Here is a 22,506-nt window from a genome sequence, read left to right on the forward strand (position 1 = left end):
TCTATCAACTCTATCATATGCCTTCTCCATATCCATAAATGCTACATACAAATCCATTTGCTTTTCTAAGTATTTCTCACATACATTCTTCAAAGCAAACACCTGATCCACACATCCTCTACCACTTCTGAAACCACACTGCTCTTCCCCAATCTGATGCTCTGTACATGCCTTCACCCTCTCAATCAATACCCTCCCATATAATTTACCAGGAATACTCCACAAACTTATACCTCTGTAATTTGAGCACTCACTCTTATCCCCTTTGCCTTTGTACAATGGCACTATGCACGCATTCCGCCAATCCTCAGGCACCTCACCATGGGTCATACATACATTAAATAACCTTACCAACCAGACAACAATACAGTCACCCCCTTTTATATATTATATATATATATATATATATATATATATATATATATATATATATATATATATATATATATATATATATATATATATATATATATATATATATATATATATATATATATATATATATATATATATATATATATATATATATATATATTATCCCTGGGGATAGGGGAGAAAGAATACTTCCCACGTATTCCCTGCGTGTCGTAGAGGGCGACTAAAAGGGGAGGGAGCGGGGGGCTGGAAATCCTCCCCTCTCGTTTTTTTTCTGATTTTCCAAAAGAAGGAACAGAGAACGAGGCCAGGTGAGGACATTCCCTCAGAGGCCCAGTCCTCTGTTCTTAACGCTACCTTGCTAACGCGGGAAATGGCGAATAGTATGAAAGAAAAGAAAGATATATATATATATATATATATATACATATATATATATATATATATATATATATATATATATATATATATATATATATATATATATATCTTTTTTTATTTTGCTTTGTCGCTGTCTCCCGAATTTGCGAGGTAGCGCAAGGAAACAGACGAAAGAAATGGCCCAACCCACCCCCATACACAATGTATATACATACACGTCCACACACGCAAATATACATACCTATACATCTCAATGTACACATATATATACACACACAGACACATACATATATACCCATGCACACAATTCACACTGTCTGCCTTTATTCATTCCCATCGCCACCTCGCCACACATAGAATACAATCCCCCTCCCCCCCCCATGTGTGCGAGGTAGCACTAGGAAAAGACAACAAAGACCCCATTCGTTCACACTCAGTCTCTAGCTGTCATGTAATAATGCCCGAAACCACAGCTCCCTTTCCACATCCAGGCCCCACACAACTTTCCATGGTTTACCCCAGACGCTTCACATGCCCTGATTCAATCCACTGACTGCACGTCAACCCCGGTATACCATATCGATCCAATTCACTCTATTCCTTGCCCGCCTTTCACCCTCCTGCATGTTCAGGCCCCGATCACTCAGAATCATTTTTACCCCATCTTTCCACATCCAATTTGGTCACCCATTTCTCCTCGTTCCCTCCACCTCCGACACATATATCCTCTTGGTCAATCTTTCCTCACTCATTCTCTCCATGTGCTCAAACTATTTCAAAACACCCTCTTCTGCTTTCTCAACCACGCTCTTTTTATTTCCACCCTTACATTACTTACTCGATCAAACCACCTCACACCACACATTGTCCTCAAATATCTCATTTCCAGCACATCCAACCTCCAAACAACTCTATCCATAGCTCACGCCTCGCAACCATACAACATTGTTGGAACCACTATTCCTTCAAACATACCCATTTTTGCTTTCCGAGATAATGTTCACGACTTCCACACATTCTTCAAGGCTCCCAGAATTTTCGCCCCTTCCCCCACTCTATGATTCACTTCCGCTTCCATAGTTCCATCCACTGCCAGATCCACTCCCAGATATCTAAAGCACTTTACTTCCTCCAGTTTTTCTCCATTCAAACTTACCTCCCAATTGACTTGACTCAACCCTACTGTACCTAATAACCTTGCTCTTATTCACATTTACTCTTAACTTTCTTCTTTCACACACTTTACCAAACTCAGTCACCAGCTTCTGCAGTTTCTCACATGAATCAGCCACCAGCGCTGTATCATCAGCGAACAACAACTGACTCACTTCCCAAGCTCTCACATCCACAACAGACTGCATGTTTGTCCCTCTTTCCAAAACTCTTGCATTCATCTCCCTAACAACCCCATCCATAAACAAATTATACAACCATGGAGACATCACACACCCCTACCGCAAACCTACATTCACTGTGAACCAATCACTTTCCTCTCTTCCTACATGCACACATGCCTTACATCCTCGATAAAAACTTTTCACAGCTTCTAACAACTTGCCTCCCACACCATATATTCTTAATACCTTCCACAGAGCATCTATATCAACTCTATCATATGCCTTCTCCAGATCCATATATGCTACATACAAATCCATTTGCTTTTCTAAGTATTTCTCATATACATTCTTCAAAGCAAACACCTGATCCACACATCCTCTACCACTTCTGAAACCACACTGCTCTTCCCCAATCTGATGCTCTGTACATGCCTTCACCCTCTAACTCAATACCCTCCCAAATAATTTCCCAATACTCAACAAACTTATACCTCTGTAATTTGAGCACTCACCTTTGTCTCCTTTGCCTTGGTACAATGGCACTATGCATGCACTCCGCAAATCCTCAGGCACCTCACCATGAGTCATACATACATTAAGTAACCTTACCATCCAATCAACAATACAGTCATCCCCTTTTTTAATAAAATCCAATGCGATACCATCCAAACCCGGTGCCTTCCCGGCTTTCATCTTCCGCAAAGCTTTTACTACCTCTTCTCTTTTTACCAAATCATCCTCCCTAACCCTCTCACTTTGCACACCATCTCGACCAAAACACTCTATATCTGCCCCTCTATCATCAAACACATTCAATAAACCCTCAAAATACTCACTCCATCTCCTTCTCACATCACCACTACTTGTTATCACCTCCACATTAGCCCCCTTCACTGAAGTTCCCATTTGTTCCCTTGTCTTACGCACTTTATTTACCTCCTTCCAAAACATATTTTTATTCTCCCAAAAATTTAATGATACTCTCTCACCCCAGATCTCATTTGCCCTCGTTTTCACCTCTTGCACCTTTCCCTTGACCTCCTGCCTCTTTCTTTTATACATCTCCCACTCATTTGCATTATTTCCCCGCAAAAATCTCCCAAATTCCTCTCTCTTCTCTTTCACTAACAAGCTTACTTCTTCATCCCACCACTCACTACCCTTTCTAATCTGCCCACCTCCCACGCTTCTCATGCCACAAGCATCTTTTGCGCAAGCCATCACTGCTTCCCTAAATACATCCCATTCCTCCCCAACTCCCCTTACCTCCTTTGTTCTCACCTTTTTCCATTCTGAAGTCAGTCTCTCCTGGTACTTCCTCACACAAGTCTCCTTCCCAAGCTCACTTACTCTCACCACTCTCTTCACCCCAACATTCTCTCTTCTTTTCTGAAAACCCATACAAATCTTCACCTTCGCCTCCACAAGATAATGATCAGACATCCCTCCAGTTGCACCTCTCAGCACATTAACATCCAAAAGTCTCTCTTTTGTGCGTCTATCAATTAACACGTAATCCAATAACGCTCTCTGGCCATCTCTCCTACTTACATACGTATACTTATATATATATCTCGCTTTTTAAACTAGGTATTCCCAATCACCAGTCCTTTTTCAGCACATAAATCTACAAGCTCTTCACCATTTCCATTTACAACACTGAACACCCCATGTATGCCATATATATATATATATATATATATATATATATATATATATATATATATATATATATATATATATATATATATATATATGGCATATATATATATATATATATATATATATATATATATATATATATATATATATATATATATATATATATATATATATATATATATATATATATATATATATATATATATATATATATGTGCTGAAAAAGGACTGGTGATTGGGAATACCTGGTTTAAAAAGCGAGATATACATAAGTATACGTATGTAAGTAGGAGAGATGGCCAGAGAGCGTAATTGGATTATGTATTAATTGACAGGCTCGCGAAAGAGAGACTTTTGGATGTTAATGTGTTGAGAGGTGCAACTGGAGGGATGTTTGATCATTATCTTGTGGAGGCGAAGGTGAAGATTTGTATGGGTTTTCAGAAAAGGAGAGAGAATGTTGGGGTGAAGAGGGTGGTGAGAGTAAGTGAGCTTGGGAAGGAGACTTGTGTGAGGAAGTACCAGGAGAGACTGAGTACAGAATGGAAAAAAGTGTGAACAAAGGAGGTAAGGGGAGTGGGGGAGGAATTTGATGTATTTAGGGAAGCAGTGATGGCTTGCGCAAAAGATGCTTGTAGCATGAGAAGCGTGTGAGGTGGGTTGGTTAGAAAGGGTAGTGAGTGGTGAGATGAAGAAGTGAGAGTATTAGTGAAAAAGAAGAGTGAGGCATTTGGACGATTTTTGCAGGGAGTAAATGCAAATGAGTGGGAGATGAATAAAAGAAAGAGAGAGGAAGTCAAGAGAAAGGTGGAAGGGGTGAAAAAGAGGGCAAATGAGAGTTGGGGTGAGAGAGTATCATTAAATTTTAGGGAAAATAAAAAGATGTTCTGGAAGGAGGTAAATAAAGTGCATAAGACAAGGGAGCAAATGGGAACTTCAGTGAAGGGGGATAATGGGGAGGTGATAACAAGTAGTGGTTATGTGAGGAGATGGAGTGAGTATTTTGAAGGTTTGTTGAGTGTGCTTGATGATAGAGTGGCAGATATAGGGTGTTTTGGTCGAGGTGGTGTGCAAAGTCAGAGGGTTAGGGAAAATGATTTGGTAAACAGAGAAGAGGTAGTAAAAGCTTTGCGGAAGATGAAAGCCGGGAAGGCAGCAGGTTTGGATGGTATTGCAGTGGAATTTATTAAAGAAGAGGGTGACTGTATTGTTGACTGGTTGGTAAGGTTATTTAATGTGTGTATGATTCATGGTGAGGAGCCTGAGGATTGGCGGAATGGGTGTATAGTGCTATTGTATAAAGGCAAAGGGGACAAGAGTGAGTGCTCAAATTACAGAGGTATAAGTTTGTTGAGTATTCCTGGTAAATTATATGGGAGGGTATTGATTGAGAGGGTAAAGGTATGTACAGAGCATCAGATTGGGGAAGAGCAGTGTGGTTTCAGAAGTGGTAGAGGATGTGTGGATCAGGTGTTTGCTTTGAAGAATGTATATGAGAAATACTAAGAAAAGCAAATGGATTTGTATGAAGCATTTATGGATCTGGAGAAGGCATATGATAGAGTTGATAGAGATGCTCTGTGGAAGGTATTAAGAATATATGGTGTGGGAGGCAAGTTGTTAGAAGCAGTGAAAAGTTTTTATCAAGGATGTAAGGCATGTGTACGTGTAGGAAGAGAGGAGAGTGATTGGTTCTCAGTGAATGTAGGTTTGCGGCAGGGGTGTGTGATGTCTCCATGGTTGTTTAATTTGCTTATGGAAGGGGCTGTTAGGGAGGTGAATGCAAGAGTTTTGGAAAGAGGGGCATGTATGCAGTCTGTTGGAGATGAGAGAGCTTTGGAAGTGAGTCAGTTGTTGTTCGCTGATGATACAGCGCTGGTGGCTGATTCATGTGAGAAACTGCAGAAGCTGGTGACTGAGTTTGGTAAAGTGTGTGAAAGAAGAAAGTTAAGTGTAAATGTGAATAAGTGCAAGGTTATTAGGTACAGTAGGGTTGCGGGTCAACTGAACTGGGAGGTAAGTTTGAATGGAGAAAAACCTGAGGAAGTAAAGTGTTTTAGATATCTGGGAGTGGATCTCGCAGTGGATGGAACCATGGAAGCGGAAGTGAATCATAGGGTGGGGGAGGGGGCGAAAATCCTGGGAGCCTCGAAGAATTATCTCCGAAAGCAAAGATGGGTATGTTTGAAGGAATAGTGGTTCCAACAATGTTGTATGGCTGCGAGGCGTGGGCTACGGATAGAGTTGTGCGCAGGAGGGTGGATGTGCTGGAAATGAGATGTTTGAGGACAATATGTGGTGTGAGGTGGTTTGATCGAGTAAGTAATGTAAGGGTAAGAGAGATATGTGGATATAAGAAGAGCGTGGTTGAGAGAGCAGAAGAGGGTGTTTCGAAATGGTTTGGGCACAAGGAGAGAATGAGTGAGGAAAGATTGACCAAGAGGATATATGTGTCGGGATGGAGGGAACGAGAAGTGGGAGACCAAATTGGAGGTGGAAAGAAGGTGTGAAAAAGATTTTGAGTGATCGGGGCCTGAACATGCAGGAGGGTGAAAGGCGGGCAAGGAATAGAGTAAATTGGATCGATGTGGTATACCTGGGTCGACGTGCTGTCAATGGATTGAATCAGGGCATGTGAAGCGTCTGGGGTAAACCATGGAAAGTTCTCTGGGGCCTGGATGTGGAAAGGGAGCTTTGGTTTCGGGCATTATTGCATGACAGCTAGAGACTGAGTGTGAACGAATGGGGCCTTTGTTGTCTTTTCCTAGTGCTACCTCGCACACATGAGGGGGGAGGGGGATGTTATTCCATGTGCGGCGAGGTGGCGATGGGAATGAATAAAGGCAGATAGTGTGAAATGTGTGCATGTGTATATATGTATATGTCTGTGTGTGTATATGTATGTGTACATTGAGATGTATGGGTATGTATATTTGCGTGTGGTGACGTTTATGTATATACATGTGTATGGGGGTGGGTTGGGCCATTTCTTTCGTCTGTATCCTTGCGCTACATCGCAAACGCGGGAGACAGCGACAAAGCAAAATAAATAAAATGATATATATATATATATATATATATATATATATATATATATATATATATATATATATATATATATATATATATATATATATATCCCTGGGGATAGGGGAGAAAGAATACTTCCCAAGTATTCCCTGCGTGTCGTAGAAGGCGACTAAAAGAGGTGGGAGCGGGGGGCTGGAAATCCTCCCCTCTCATTATTCTTTTTTTTTTTAATTTTCCAAAAGAAGGAACAGAGAAAGGGGCCAGGTGAGGGTATTCCCTCAAAGGCCCAGTTGTCTGTTCTTAACGCTACCTCGCTAACGCGGGAAATGGCGAATAGTTTGAAAAAAAAGAAAAGAAAATATATATATATATATATATATATATATATATATATATATATATATATATATATTTATATATATATATAACTGGAACGATGTGGCATACTAGGGTCGACGTGCCGTCAATGGACTGAACCAGGGCATGTGAAAACCTCTGGGACAAACCATGGAAAGGTCTGTGCGGCCTGGATGTGGCTCGGGATCTATGTTTTTTGAGTGTATTACACATCACAGCTTGAGAATAGATGTATGTAGAAGTGGCCTTTCTTCGTATGTTTCCTGGCGCTACCTCACTACCACAGCGAGTTGCGATACTGCTTCCTGTGGGGCGGAGTAGATAACTCTATCCACATCCAGGCCCCACAGACCTTTCCATGGTTTATACCAGACGTTTCACGTGCCCTGGTTCAATTCATTGACAACACGTCGACCCCCGTATACCAATTCTTTCCAATTCACTCTATTTCTTGCACACCTCTCATCAAGCTCAAACCATTCAAAAACTTTTTAAAATCCCTCCCTCCACCTCCAATTTGGTTTCCCGCTTTTCCTTGTTCCCTTCACCTCTGACACATATATCCTCTTTGTCAACCTTACCTCACTCATTCTCTCTATATGTTCAAAACATTTCAACACACCCTCTTCTGCTCTCTCAACCACACTTTTTCTATTTCCCCACATCTCTCTTACCCTTTCATTACTTACTCGATCAAATCACCTCGCATCAGTGTCCTCAAACATTTTATTTCCAATATATCCACTCTTCTTCGTACAACCCTATCTATAGCTCATGCCTCGCAATCATATAATATTGCTAGAACTACTAATCCTCAAACATTTTTGCTTTCCAAGATAAGGTTCTCTCCTTCCACACATTCCTCATCGGTCCCAGAATCTTAGGCCCCTTCCCCACCTTGTGACTTATTGCCACTTCCATGGTTCCATTAGCTGCTAAGTCCACTCGCACATATATAAAACACTTCACTTCCAATTTCTCTCAGTTCAGACTTATCCCAACTAACTTGTCCCTCAACTCTGCTGAACTTAAGAACCTTGCTCTTATTCACATCTACTCTCAACTTCCCTTTTCACATGCTTTTCCGAACTCAGTCACCAGGTTCTGCAGTGTCTCACACGAATCAGCCACCAGAGGTGTATCATTGGCAAGCAATAACTGACTCACTTCCCAGGCTCTCTCATCCCCAACAGACTGCATACTCACCCCTTTCCCCAAAACTCTTCCATTTACCTCCCAATCAGTTAATCCTCAAAAAAACTAAAAAACCATGTTGACATCACACACCCTTGCCGCAGACCGACCTTCACTGAGAACAAATCGCTCTCCTCTCTTCTTACTCGCACACATGCCTTACATCCTTGGTAAAAACCCGTCAGTGCTTGTAGCAGCTTACCTCCCATACCATATCCTCTTAAAACCTTCCACAAAGCATTTCTATGAACCTTATATTATGCCTTGTCCAGATCGATATATGCTACATACAAATCCATCTGTTTTTCTAAGTATTTCTCACACACATTCTTCAAAGCAAACACCTGATCCACGTATCCTCTACCACCTCTGAATCCAAACTGGTCCTCCCCAATCTGATGCTCTATACATACCTTCACCCTCTGAATCAATACCCTCCCATGCAAATTTCCAGGAATACTCAATATTATGTCTCTGTCGCTCAAACACTCACCTCTATCCCCTTTGCCTTTGTACAATGGCACTATACATGCAATCCGACAATATTCAGATACTTCACAATGATCCATACATACGCTGAATATCCTTACGAACCAATCAGCAAAACAAGTTACTTCCTTTCTTGATGAATTCAACTGCAGTACTGTCCAAACCCATGTACATATATTTATATATATATATATATATATATATATATATATATATATATATATATATATATATATATATATATATATATATATTATCCCTGGGGATAGGGGATTAAGAATACTTCCCACGTATTCCCTGCGTGTCGTAGAAGGCGACTAAAAGGGGAGGGAGCGGGGGGCTGGAAATCCTCCCCTCTCATTTTTTTTTTTTTTTTTTTATTTTTCCAAAAGAAGGAACAGAGGGGGCCAGGTGAGGATACTCCAAAAAAGGCCCAGTCCTTTGTTCTTAACGCTACCTCGCTAACGCGGAATATGGCAAATAGTTTAAAAGAAAAGAAAAGAAAATATATATATATATATATATATATATATATATATATATATATATATATATATATATATATATATATATATATATATATATATATATATATATATATATATATATATATATTTTTTTTTTTTTTTTTGCTTTGTCGCTGTCTCCCGCGTTTGCGAGGTAGCGCAAGGAAACAGACGAAAGAAATGGCCCAACCCACCCCCATACACATGTATATACATACGTCCACACACCCACACAGCTTTCCATGGTTTACCCCAGACGCCCCACATGCCCTGATTCAATCCACTGACAGCACGTCAACCCCGGTATACCACATCGCTCCAATTCACTCTATTCCTTGCCCTCCTTTCACCCTCCTGCATGTTCAGGCCCCGATCACACAAAATCTTTTTCACTCCATCTTTCCACCTCCAATTTGGTCTCCCTCTTCTCCTCGTTCCCTCCACCTCCGACACATATATCCTCTTGGTCAATCTTTCCTCACTCATTCTCTACACGTGCCCAAACCATTTCAAAACACCCTCTTCTGCTCCCTCAACCACGCTCTTTTTTTTTTTTTTTTTTTTTGCTTTGTCGCTGTGTCCCGCATTTGCGAGGTAGCGCAAGGAAACAGACGAAAGAAATGGCCCAACCCACCCCCATACACATGTATATACATACGTCCACACACGCAAATATACATACCTACACAGCTTTCCATGGTTTACCCCAGACGCTTCACATGCCTTGATTCAATCCACTGACAGCACGTCAACCCCGGTATACCACATCGCTCCAATTCACTCTATTCCTTGCCCTCCTTTCACCCTCCTGCATGTTCAGGCCCCGATCACACAAAATCTTTTTCACTCCATCTTTCCACCTCCAATTTGGTCTCCCTCTTCTCCTCGTTCCCTCCACCTCCGACACATATATCCTCTTGGTCAATCTTTCCTCACTCATTCTCTCCATGTGACCAAACCATTTCAAAACACCCTCTTCTGCTCTCTCAACCACGCTCTTTTTATTTCCACACATCTCTATTACAGTTACGTTACTTACTCGATCAAACCACCTCACACCACACATTATCCTTAAACATCTCATTTCCAGCACATCCATCCTCCTGCTCACAACTCTATCCATAGTCCACGCCTCGCAACCATACAACATTGTTGGAACCACTATTCCTTCAAACATACCTATTTTTGCTTTCCGAGACAATGTTCTCGACTTCCACACATTCTTCAAGGCTCCCAGAATTTTCGCCCCCTCCCCCACCCTATGATCCACTTCCGCTTCCATGGTTCCATCCGCTGCCAGATCCACTCCCAGATATCTAAAACACTTCACTTCCTCCAGTTTTTCTCCATTCAAACTCACCTCCCAATTGACTTGACCCTCAACCCTACTGTACCTAATAACCTTGCTCTTATTCACATTTACTCTTAACTTTCCTCTTTCACACACTTTACCAAACTCAGTCACCAGCTTCTGCAGTTTCTCACATGAATCCGCCACCAGCGCTGTATCATCAGCGAACAACAACTGACTCACTTCCCAAGCTCTCTCATCCCCAACAAACTTCATACTTGCCCCTCTTTCCAAAACTCTTGCATTCAACTCCCTAACAACCCCATCCATAAACAAATTAAACAACCATGGAGACATCACACACCCCTGCCGCAAACCTACATTCACTGAGAACCAATCACTTTCCTCTCTTCCTACACGTACACATGCCTTACATCCTCGATAAAAACTTTTCACTGCTTCTAAAAACTTGCCTCCTACACCATATATTCTTAATACCTTCCACAGAGCATCTCTATCAACTCTATCATATGCCTTCTCCAGATCCATAAATGCTACATACAAATCCATTTGCTTTTCTAAGTATTTCTCACATACATTCTTCAAAGCAAACACCTGATCCACACATCCTCTACCACTTCTGAAACCACACTGCTCTTCCCCAATCTGATGCTCTGTACATGCCTTCACCCTCTCAATCAATACCCTCACATATAATTTGCCAGGAATACTCAACACACTTATACCTCTGTAATTTGAGCACTCACTCTTATCCCCTTTGCTTTTGTACAATGGCACTATGCACGCATTCCGCCAATACTCAGGCACTTCACCATGAGTCATACATACATTAAATAACCTTACCAACCAGTCAACAATACAGTCACCCCCTTTTATAATAAATTCCAGTGCAATACCATCCAAACCTGCTGCCTTGCCGGCTTTCATCTTCCGCAAAGCTTTTACTACCTCTTCTCTGTTTACCAAATCATTTTCCCTAACCCTCGCACTTTGCACACCACCTCGACCAAAACACCCTATATCTGCCACTCTATCATCAAACACATTCAAAAACCTTCAAAATACTCACTCCATCTCCTTCTCACATCACCACTACTTGTTATCACCTCCCCATTAGCGCCCATCAATGAAGTTCCCATTTGCTCCCATGTCTTACGCACATTATTTACCTCCTTCCAGAACATCTTTTTATTCTCCCTAAAATCTTATGATACTCTCTCACCCCAACTCTCATTTGCCCTCTTTTTCACCTCTTACACCTTTCTCTTGACCTCCTGTCTCTTTCTTTTATACATCTCCCACTCAATTTCACTTTTTCCCTGCAAAAATCGTCCAAATGCCTCTCTCTTCTCCTTCACTAATACTCTTACTTCTTCATCCCACCACTCACCACCCTTTCTAATCTGCCCATCTCCCACGCTTCTCATGCCACAAGCATCTTTTGCGCAATCCATCACTGATTTCCTGAATACATCCCATTCCTCCCCCACTCACCGTAATTCCATTGTTCTCACCTTTTTCCATTCTGTACTCAGTCTCTCCTGGTACTTCCTCACACAAGTCTCCTTCCCAAGCTCACTTACTCTCACCACCCTCTTCACCCCAACATTCACTCTTCTTTTCTGAAAACCCATACCAATCTTCACTTTTGCCTCCAGAAGATAATGATCAGACATCCCTCCAGTTTCACCTCTCAGCACATTAACATCCAAAAGTCTTTCTTTCGCGCGCCTGTCAATTAACACGTAATCCAATAACGCTCTCTGGCCATCTCTCCTACTTACATACGTATACTTATGTATATATCGCTTTTTAAACCAGGTATTCCCAATCACCAGTCCTTTTTCAGCACATAAATCTACAAGCTCTTCTCCATTTCCATTTACAACACTGAACACCACATGTATACCAATTATTCCCTCAACTGCCACATTACTCACCTTTGCATTCAAATCACCCATCGCTATAACCCGGTCTCGTGCATCAAAACCACTAACACACTCATTCATCTGCTCCCAAAACAATTGCTTCTCATGATCTTTCTTCTCATGCCCAGGTGCATATGCACCAATAATCACCCATCTCTCTCCATCAACTTTCAGTTTTACCGATATTAATCGAAAATTTACTTTCTTACATTCTATCGCATACTCCCACAACTCCTGTTTCAGGAGTACTGCTACTCTCTCCCTTGCTCTTGTCCTCTCACTAACCCCTGACTTTACTCCCAAGACATTCCCAAACCACTCTTCCCCTTTACCCTTGAGCTTCGTTTCACTCAAAGCCAAAACATCCAGGTTCCTTTCCTGAAACATACTACCTATCTCTCCTTTTTTCACATCTTGGTTACATCCACACACATTTAGACACCCCAATCTGAGTCTACGAGGAGGATGAGCACTCCCCGCGTGACTCCTTCTGCTTCCCATTTTTAGAAAGTTAAAATACAAGAAGGGGAGGTTTTCTGGCCCCCCGCTCCCGTCCCCTCTAGTCGCCTTTTACGACACGTGAGGAATGCGTGGGAAGTATTCTTTCACCCCTATCCCTAGGGATAATGTATACATATATATACACCTACACATACACATATACACACATACACACACACACACACATATATATATATATATATATATATATATATATATATATATATATATATATATATATATATATATATATATATATATATATATATATATATATATATATATATGTACATATGAAAAATGTAAGAAATAATTTAGAAAACTGAAACTTCTAGCTTGAAATGAAATGAAAAATTAATGTCACATAATGGTTCAGCCTCTGGCTATTGAAAAGGGAAATGTATAAATTTATTTACACAAACGTCAGTAGTAGTTTTCATCAACTTCACCACTGTATTATACTGCCTGGTCCACTTCTCTTATCGTGAAACTGGAAATATTGGCTTATGATGTTTCTCAATTGTCTTCATTACACAAAGTACAACCATATCTTGGATATATGAGGGTAGGTAGTTGGTCATCCGCCATAATAAAGCCTTGACAGACCAAAAGTTTATCTAGACCTCAACTTTTCCAGTACATTCATGAAAAACACCTCTTTGCTTTCCATCTCTAACACTTTGAAAAATGCTCCCTTTGTTCACATTTCAATGAAAGAATAAGCTTCAATGTCTAAACTACATTCTTTTCCAATTTCACTATTTTCTTGTCAGAGCACCATGTATGAAAACTATCACTCCAGTAACACAACTATAAACATTTACTTCCCCTTTAAAAAAAAAAGTTCTGGGGAAGTCTGACTCGATACACTGCGGGCCACTCTACCACCTGGCGAGGTTTGTGTTGCAATGGTTCTTAATTCACAAAAGTAGTAGCATCACCTAATATTCACTGCAAGTCCAACTCACTATCCTCATCATTGCTTTGGTTTTCCAACAATAAAGATGGCCGAGCACACTTCTCCTGCAACTCACGCCAAGATCCTGAATGAACAAGGCAGATAAGAACAACAGTCATGTTGTCACACCCTAAACCACCCATCTGACAGTCAGGGGCCAGACACCTTGTCATAAGGTCTTCACAAACATCCTCAGGTTAGATTCCTTGGGAAAGTCGTAGTCTGACAAAATTTATGACTTCCTCATTTGTCAGAACATCCCATATGCCATCACATGCTAACACTATGAACTCCCACTCTTCTGTTAAGTCTCGAACTATCCCATCTGGAGATGCTGTAACAATCTGCTCCTCTTGGCTTTTAAGTTCATTCTTCTTGAAAACAAAATCTCCAAGAGCTCTTGACAAAGCTAAATCACCATTGACTCTGTTTAATTCTACCCATCCACCCGCTGCTATGATTCTCCGTTGTTCAGATGCTAGACTTGGTTTGTGGTCATTACTTAACTCTTCAACACGCCCTCCCACACTTGCTATCGCTCGGGAATCTCCAACATTGCCGCAGTAGACAGTTCCATTACGAAGAAGGCAGGAGACAGCTGTAGTACCTGTCAATTCATCTTTGAGCACTTCATCTGTCTGCATTTGGTTGTCCAGGTCTAAGAAACCCTCCACGACCATCATACACTTAAGCTGGCTAGGAGCCTTGGGAAGAGAAAGTTCCTCAGCTTGTGATATCCATCGTTTTCTGGCCATCCGCAACTAACGAGGAACATCGCTCGTTATGTTGTTCACTCGTTTCACCATCCTCAGGGAACTTCCATAAGCCGTCATCCATCGCTGAACTCTTGAAGTCAGTGGACCTAGGATCTAATGAAGTCGCTGATAACGGCAGAGAAGTCACAACACAAATAATAACTGAACCAAATTTAAAAAACTTTTTTCAATATATATATATATATATATATATATATATATATATATATATATATATATATATATATATATATATATATATATATATAATTTTTTTTTTTGCTTTGTCGCTGTCTCCCGCGTTTGCGAGGTAGCGCAAGGAAACAGACGAAAGAAATGGCCCAACCCACCCCCATACACATGTATATACATACGTCCACACACGCAAATATACATACCTACGCAGCTTTCCATGGTTTACTCCAGACGCTTCACATGCCCTGATTCAATCCACTGACAGCACGTCAACCCCGGTATACCACATCGATCCAATTCACTCTATTCCTTGCCCTCCTTTCACCCTCCTGCATGTTCAGGCCCCGATCACACAAAATCTTTTTCACTCCATCTTTCCACCTCCAATTTGGTCTCCCACTTCTCCTCGTTCCCTCCACCTCCGACACATATATCCTCTTGGTCAATCTTTCCTCACTCATTCTCTCCATGTGCCCAAACCATTTCAAAACACCCTCTTCTGCTCTCTCAACCACGCTCTTTTTATTTCCACACATCTCTCTTACCCTTACGTTACTTACTCGATCAAGCCACCTCACACCACACATTGCCCTCAAACATCTCATTTCCAGCACATCCATCCTCCTGCGCAAAACTCTATCCATAGCCCACGCCTCGCAACCATACAACATTGTTGGAACCACTATTCCTTCAAACATACCCATTTTTGCTTTCCGAGATAATGTTCTCGACATCCACACATTCTTCAAGGCTCCCAGGATTTTCGCCCCCTCCCCTACCCTATGATCCACTTCCGCTTCCATGGTTCCATCCGCTGCCAGATCCACTCCCAGATATCTAAAACACTTTACTTCCTCCAGTTTTTCTCCATTCAAACTTACCTGCCAATTGACTTGACCCTCAACCCTACTGTACCTAATTACCTTGCTCTTATTCACATTTACTCTTAACTTTCTTCTTTCACACACTTTACCAAACTCAGTCACCAGCTTCTGCAGTTTCTCACATGAATCAGCCACGAGCGCTGTATCATCAGCGAACAACAACTGACACTTCCCAAGCTCTCTCATCCCCAACAGACTTCATACTTGCCCCTCTTTCCAAAACTCTTGCATTCACCTCCCTGACAACCCCATCCATAAACAAATTAAACAACCATGGAGACATCACACACTCCTGCCGCAAACCTACATTCACTGAGAACCAATCACTTTCCTCTCTTCCTACACGTACACATGCCTTACATCCTCGATAAAAACTTTTCACTGCTTCTAACAACTTGCCTCCCACACCATATATTCTTAATACTTTCCACAGAGCATCTCTATCAACTCTATCATATGCCTTCTCCAGATCATATATATATATATAATTATATATATATATGATATATATATGAATTTTCTGTTATGTTTGTGTGGCAGTCTCCGTGGGTGTCGTTACCTCTCAAGGCACCGGACGCACACCTCTGATTATTCCACTTTCGTAATCTATATATAGCTGATGATACCAGTGAGCAGGTGAGGCTGACTTGGTCAGATGGGCCTCCTGGGCATTAGCAGTGTGTTACAATGGTGAAGGATGGTTGATGTGCGTGCCTGGGCTGGCACTGAGGTGTGTGGATGGATAATACACATTTAGAAATAGATAGGAAGGATGTTCGGACCAACAGTATGAAACAGTAGCGTGAGAGACTTAACCGGGTCGAATGTGAGGATTGGGGAGGATATGAGGAAGGTTAATGACTAAGGGGAGAGAGCGTTCTGGCAGAAGCTAAGAGAAGCAAAACCTTTGAGCCTTGTAATTGGCAGAGAGAATATGAGTGCGTGGGAGTGGGAGAGTTTGTGGGTGGTCTCATGGCGTCACGCGCTAGGATAGCTCAGCAGGCAAGGTGTCGTCGAGGCGGGGCCTGTCCTAGGCTCTGATCCCAGGTCGGTGCCTGGTGGGGAGGGGCGGGGTGGTTATTACACTCTGCATCTCGACTGGGTGTGGGATTCAGGCCCTGCCACTTGGGACGGTGTAAGGCGAAGCGGGGAAGGATGGGATTCAGACCCTGCCCCTTGGTGGGGTGCGGTGCGGTGGGGGCGCGATTTAGATCCTGCTATTCGCATCTCTGTGGGGTGGGATAGGGATCAGGTCGTACCCCTCGGGCCGATGTGGGGTGGGATATATCCCAGGTCCTACCTTTCGGTTGGGACAGTGGAGGGATGGGTCTCAGACCTTACCTCTTGGGTAAGTACGGGGCGTTGTGTCACAGACCCTGCTCCTGGTGTCCACACGTGGCGAGGCACAAGCACCACGCCACTACCACTGAGCTCAGGTGCGGACCATAGAACACGAGAGACAAGAATTAAAGACCTTCTGACCGATACTGCTGTGAGAGACCAGCTCTGACAGTGACAAGTGTAGTCGACAAGCAAGAGGGAGGGAGCGACGTGTGCGGCCGTGGCTGTGGTCTGGCGGATTATCACACTTGTTGCCCTGTGTCCTGCCCATGTATCACGAGCAGGGATCAACAGCCTCACACTGGCTGCCCTTGTGTGTGGCGCCATCCCTCTACTGCCGCTGCGCTCTGTCATGCCTCGCCTCGCTCTGTCCTGCCTTCCCCCTTGGACTGCACCCGGAGGAGATTCTTATTGCTGTTATGACATGCATAATAATATCTTTTTTTTTTTTTTCTTCTTCTTCTTCTTCTTCTTCTTCTTCTTCTTCTTCTTCTTCTTCTTCTTCTTCTTCTTCTTCTTCTTCTTCTTCTTCTTTTATTGTATTTTTCATTCTTCTTTTGGTTATTGTTATTATTGTTATTGTTATCTTTCATCCAGCTAAATTGACCAAATTTCACATTTTATCTTGATTTCTATTATCTTTTGTCCGACACTGGGGTGTCGTTCGTCGTGGAAAATCCCAGCTTCCCAGGCAAACCGGTTCTTTTATTATCAGCAGACTGTCGGTTTGGATTTCCTACAAGTCTCCCATCTTTCGGGAAAACTGGTAGTAAGAATTGCGCCTGATTGCAATGGGTGAGAGAGAGGAAACTTCACAACTATGTGCTGAGATGTGAGTTATACTGAGACGAGCAATACTCAGGTTTCATGCGCGTATGAGCTAAGGCTATTGTGATGGGTACAGATAGTGTGTGTACCTGAGGATTGGTGTGAATGCCTGTGGACTGGTATGTATGGTGTGTGTACTTGTGGACTGATCACTCTATACAGTGTGAAGTGGTAGGCACACTTGGTGTGTATACCTCTACACCGGTAGATATAAATGGTTTGTGTACCTTTGAACTGGTGCATACATATATTGTATATAATTGTGGACTGGTAGGTACACAGGTGTGTATATATGTTGCCTGCTAAATATACTTGATGTGTGTGTGTGTGTGTGTGTGTGTGTGTGTGTGTGTGTGTGTGTGTGTGTGGGTGTGTTTACCCCTGGCCTCATCATAAACACATGGATTCATTTGAAATCCTGGAGTCATAACAAGAAAAATGAATAACGACATGTAGTTTGCATTACGTGTGGTAGGTCAGGGTATTAGTGTGCAGGGAGCGAGTGGGTACATGCACCGCATGGGAGAGACAGATAATAAGAGACCTGATGGTCCATAACCAGGTTATCTGTCAGAGGACAATAATCTGTAGCGATAGAACAGGATAGTAAAGCAGAGAGCTCCTCCCCACCCACCACTCCCTCCAGCATACCAGCAGGCTAGAAAACAGCTGAGAAGGAAAGCCATGTACTAGTGTGCTGACAGAGATTTTCTACTGGAAGCTCTGAATTGAAGATAATTCTTAATGCACTTACTTTAACAGGATACATAAAAGAGGACTTTCATTATTGAGAAAAAAGTGCTTTAAAAGAATGACTTGCGCTTGAATGTTATTTCTTTATGAATGATTTAATTTAATGATAATAGATATCTTAAAGGTATTTGTCTCGTGATTTAAAGGTATCAGTGATCCTCGCTTCGACAACATCCGGTTGTAGTTTATTGCAGTGTTCAGAACTCAACATCTGATAAAACTTTGGTCCACCATTGTATTACACCTCCTTCCTGTGAACATCCAACCAATAATTCCGATCATTGTACTTCATCTAATGTGAAGAAATCTCCTTGGAGTTGGGTCGTTTATAGATAATGATAACAACCCTTTCAGGCTTTCTGTATAAAGATTATTGTGCAGAAAAGGTGTTAGATTTTTGTTCCTGTTTTTTGTATTTGTTTTGATTCATCGTTTGCTTCGGGCAATTATGGCGACCGGAACTAAACAGCGTATAGTTTAACTAAGATATTGTAAAGAGCAAGTATTGAGTCTTTTATTTGTTAGTTTACATACACACATACACACACACACACACACACATTATATATATATATATATATATATGTGTGGAAGTCGAGAACATTATCTCGGAAAGCAAAAATGGGTATGTTTGAGGGAATAGTGGTTCCAACAATGTTGTATGGTTGCGAGGCGTGGGCTATGGATAGAGATGTGCGCAGGAGGATGGATGTGCTGGAAATGAGATGTTTGAGGACAATGTGTGGTGTGAGGTGGTTTGATCGAGTAAGTAACGTAAGGGTAAGAGAGATGTGTGGAAATAAAAAGAGCGTGGTTGAGAGAGCAGAAGAGGGTGTTTTGAAATGGTTTGGGCACATGGAGAGAATGAGTGAGGAGAGATTGACCAAGAGGATATATGTGTCGGAGGTGGAGGGAACGAGGAGAAGAGGGAGACCAAATTGGAGGTGGAAAGATGGAGTGAAAAAGATTTTGTGTGATCGGGGCCTGAACATGCAGGAGGGTGAAAGGAGGGCAAGAAATAGAGTGAATTGGAGTCATGTGGTATACAGGGGTTGACGTGCTGTCAGTGGATTGAAGCAAGGCATGTGAAGCGTCTGGGGTAAACCATGGAAAGCTGTGTAGGTATGTATATTTGCGTGTGTGGACGTGTGTATGTACATGTGTATGGGGGGGGGGGGGTTGGGCCATTTCTTTCGTCTGTTTCCTTGCGCTACCTCGCAAACGCGGGAGACAGCGACAAAGTATAAAAAAAAAAAAAAAAAAAATATATATATATATATATATATATATATATATATATATATATATATATATATATATATATATATATATATTCCCTGGGGATAGGGGAGAAAGAATACTTCCCACGTATTCCCTGCATGTCGTAGAAGGCGACTAAAAGGGGAGGGAGCGGGGGGCTGGAAATCCTCCCCTCTCGTTTTTTTTTAATTCTCCAAAAGAAGGAACAGAGAATTGGGCCAGGTGAGGGTATTCCCTCAAAGGCCCAGTCCTCTGTTCTTAATGCTACCTCGCTAATGCGGGAAATGGCAAATAGTTTGAAAGAAAGAAAAAGATATATATATATATATATATATATATATATATATATATATATATATATATATATATATATATATATATATATATATATATATATATATATATATATATATATATATATATATATATATATATATATATATATATATATATAGAGAGAGAGAGAGAGAGAGAGAGAGAGAGAGATTATTATGCTCAAAAATTTGGTATGGCAATGGGTAACCCTTTTTCACCTGTACTAAGTAATCTTTATATGGAATTTTTTTAAACAAAATTACTAAAGGATATCTTACCTTCTAATGCAGTTTGGTTTAGGTATGTACATGATGTTCTTTGAGTTTGGCCAACAAATGAAAATTTACAGATATTTCTCCCCTTACTTAACAATTTAGTACCTTCCATCAAATTTACTGTAGAAAATGATAATAATCGTGTGTTACCATTTTTAGATTGCATGATCCATAGGCAAGGAAACAAGTTTAAGTTTAGCATATACAGAAAGCCTACCAATGTATGCTCATACATCCATTATTACTCATCTCAACATGATAGAGTTAAAGTCATCATCATTTCAATCTATGTTCCTTAGGGCATTACGTATTTGCAGTCCAGAGTTTATTGATGATGAGTTTGAGAAGATATATTCTATTGGATCTAAATTAAAGTACCCTAGATCTTTCATTGATAGATCAATTAGGTTAGCAAAGAAATCATTTCATAGAGTTGAGTCCAAACCTCCCATTGACACCAAGAATCTTTTAGTTCTCCCTTTTAATAATAATTTTACTTTACTTCCCATGTTGCTTAACTCCTTCAATGTAAATGTTGCCTATGGCAACAATAATACTATAAAGAATATCTTAATCAGGAATTCACCAGAAAATTCTCCTGGATGCATCTATAAAGTGCCATGAGGAAATTGTGATAAATTTTATGTTGGGCAGGCTGGTAAGGATCTTTCTTTTAGACATAAGCAACATAAATATTGTATAAGAACGGGACAAGAATCAAATGCCTTGTTTAATCACGTTAAAAACTATGATCATTGTATTGACTGTAGTAATGCTATCTCAGTTTCAACTTTAACTCTATCACCACGAGAAATATCATTGAATCTTCCATTATTAAACACACAAAGAATTGTAATCTTGATATCAGTGATGGTCTATACAAATTAGGTAACTTTATTGTTGATAAAATTTGAAAAGTGATAAGTTTATGAACGCTCGTTGTCTGTCTTTGATAATCGCATGTTTACCAAATGGCGTCCAAGATTTGTCTCTTCGCTTTATATCGGCTGACTGTTATATTTCTCTCTTGTGTCTCCCCTGATGATGTGATTGTTACACGAAAGTGCACTTGGGAACTTATCGTGTTTCATTTTCCCCGTGGACTGACAGAAATATCTTGATCACGCGCAAAATTGTGATCCTTTCCAATAAGGGGAAGAGTGGTTTGAGAATGTCTTGGTAGTAAAGTCAGGGTTTAGTGAGAGGACTAGAGCAAGGGAAGAAGTGATACTACTCCTGAAACAGGAGTGGTGGGAGTATGTGATAGAGTGTAAGAAAGTAAACTCTAGATTGATATGGCTAAAACTGAAAATGGATGGAAAGAGATGGGTGATTATTGGTGCATATGCACCCTGGCATGAGAAGAAAGATCATGAGAGGCAAGTGTTTTGGGAGCATCTGAGTGAGTGTGTCAGTAGTTTTGATGCACGAGACCGGGTTGTAGTGATAGATGATTTGAATGCAAAGGTAAGTAATGTGGCAGTTGAGGGAATAATTGGTGTACATGGGGTGTTCAGTGTTGCATGTGGAAATGGTGAAGAGCTCGAAGATTTATGTGCTGAAAAACGACTGGTGATTGGGAATACCTGGTTTAAACAGAGAGATATACATAAGTATACGTTTGTAAGTAGGAGACATGGCCAGAGAGCGTTATTGGATTACGTGTTAATTGATTGGCGCGCGATAGAGAGACTCTTGGATGTTAATGTGCTGAGCGGTGCAACTGGAGAGATGTCTGATCATTATCTCGTAGAGGTGAAGGTGAAGATATGTAGAGGTTTTCAGAAAAGAGGAGAGAATGTTAGGTGAAGAGACTGGTGATAGTAAGTGAGCTTGGGAAGGAGACTTGTGTGAGGAAGTACCAGAAGAG

General features: G+C 41.1%; 1 protein-coding gene and 1 pseudogene across 1 annotated transcript in view; one reads left to right on the top strand and one right to left on the bottom strand.

The window, feature by feature from the left end:
- Positions 1 to 22,506, top strand: part of LOC139753252 (thrombospondin type-1 domain-containing protein 4-like) — a 685,046-nt gene that overhangs the window by 486,842 nt on the left and 175,698 nt on the right. The window lies entirely within an intron of this gene.
- On the bottom strand, positions 14,016 to 14,785 carry LOC139752517 (probable protein phosphatase 2C T23F11.1; annotated as a pseudogene).

The sequence above is a fragment of the Panulirus ornatus genome, chromosome 2 (genome assembly GCF_036320965.1).
Source record: "Panulirus ornatus isolate Po-2019 chromosome 2, ASM3632096v1, whole genome shotgun sequence".
Lineage (NCBI taxonomy): Eukaryota > Metazoa > Arthropoda > Malacostraca > Decapoda > Palinuridae > Panulirus > Panulirus ornatus.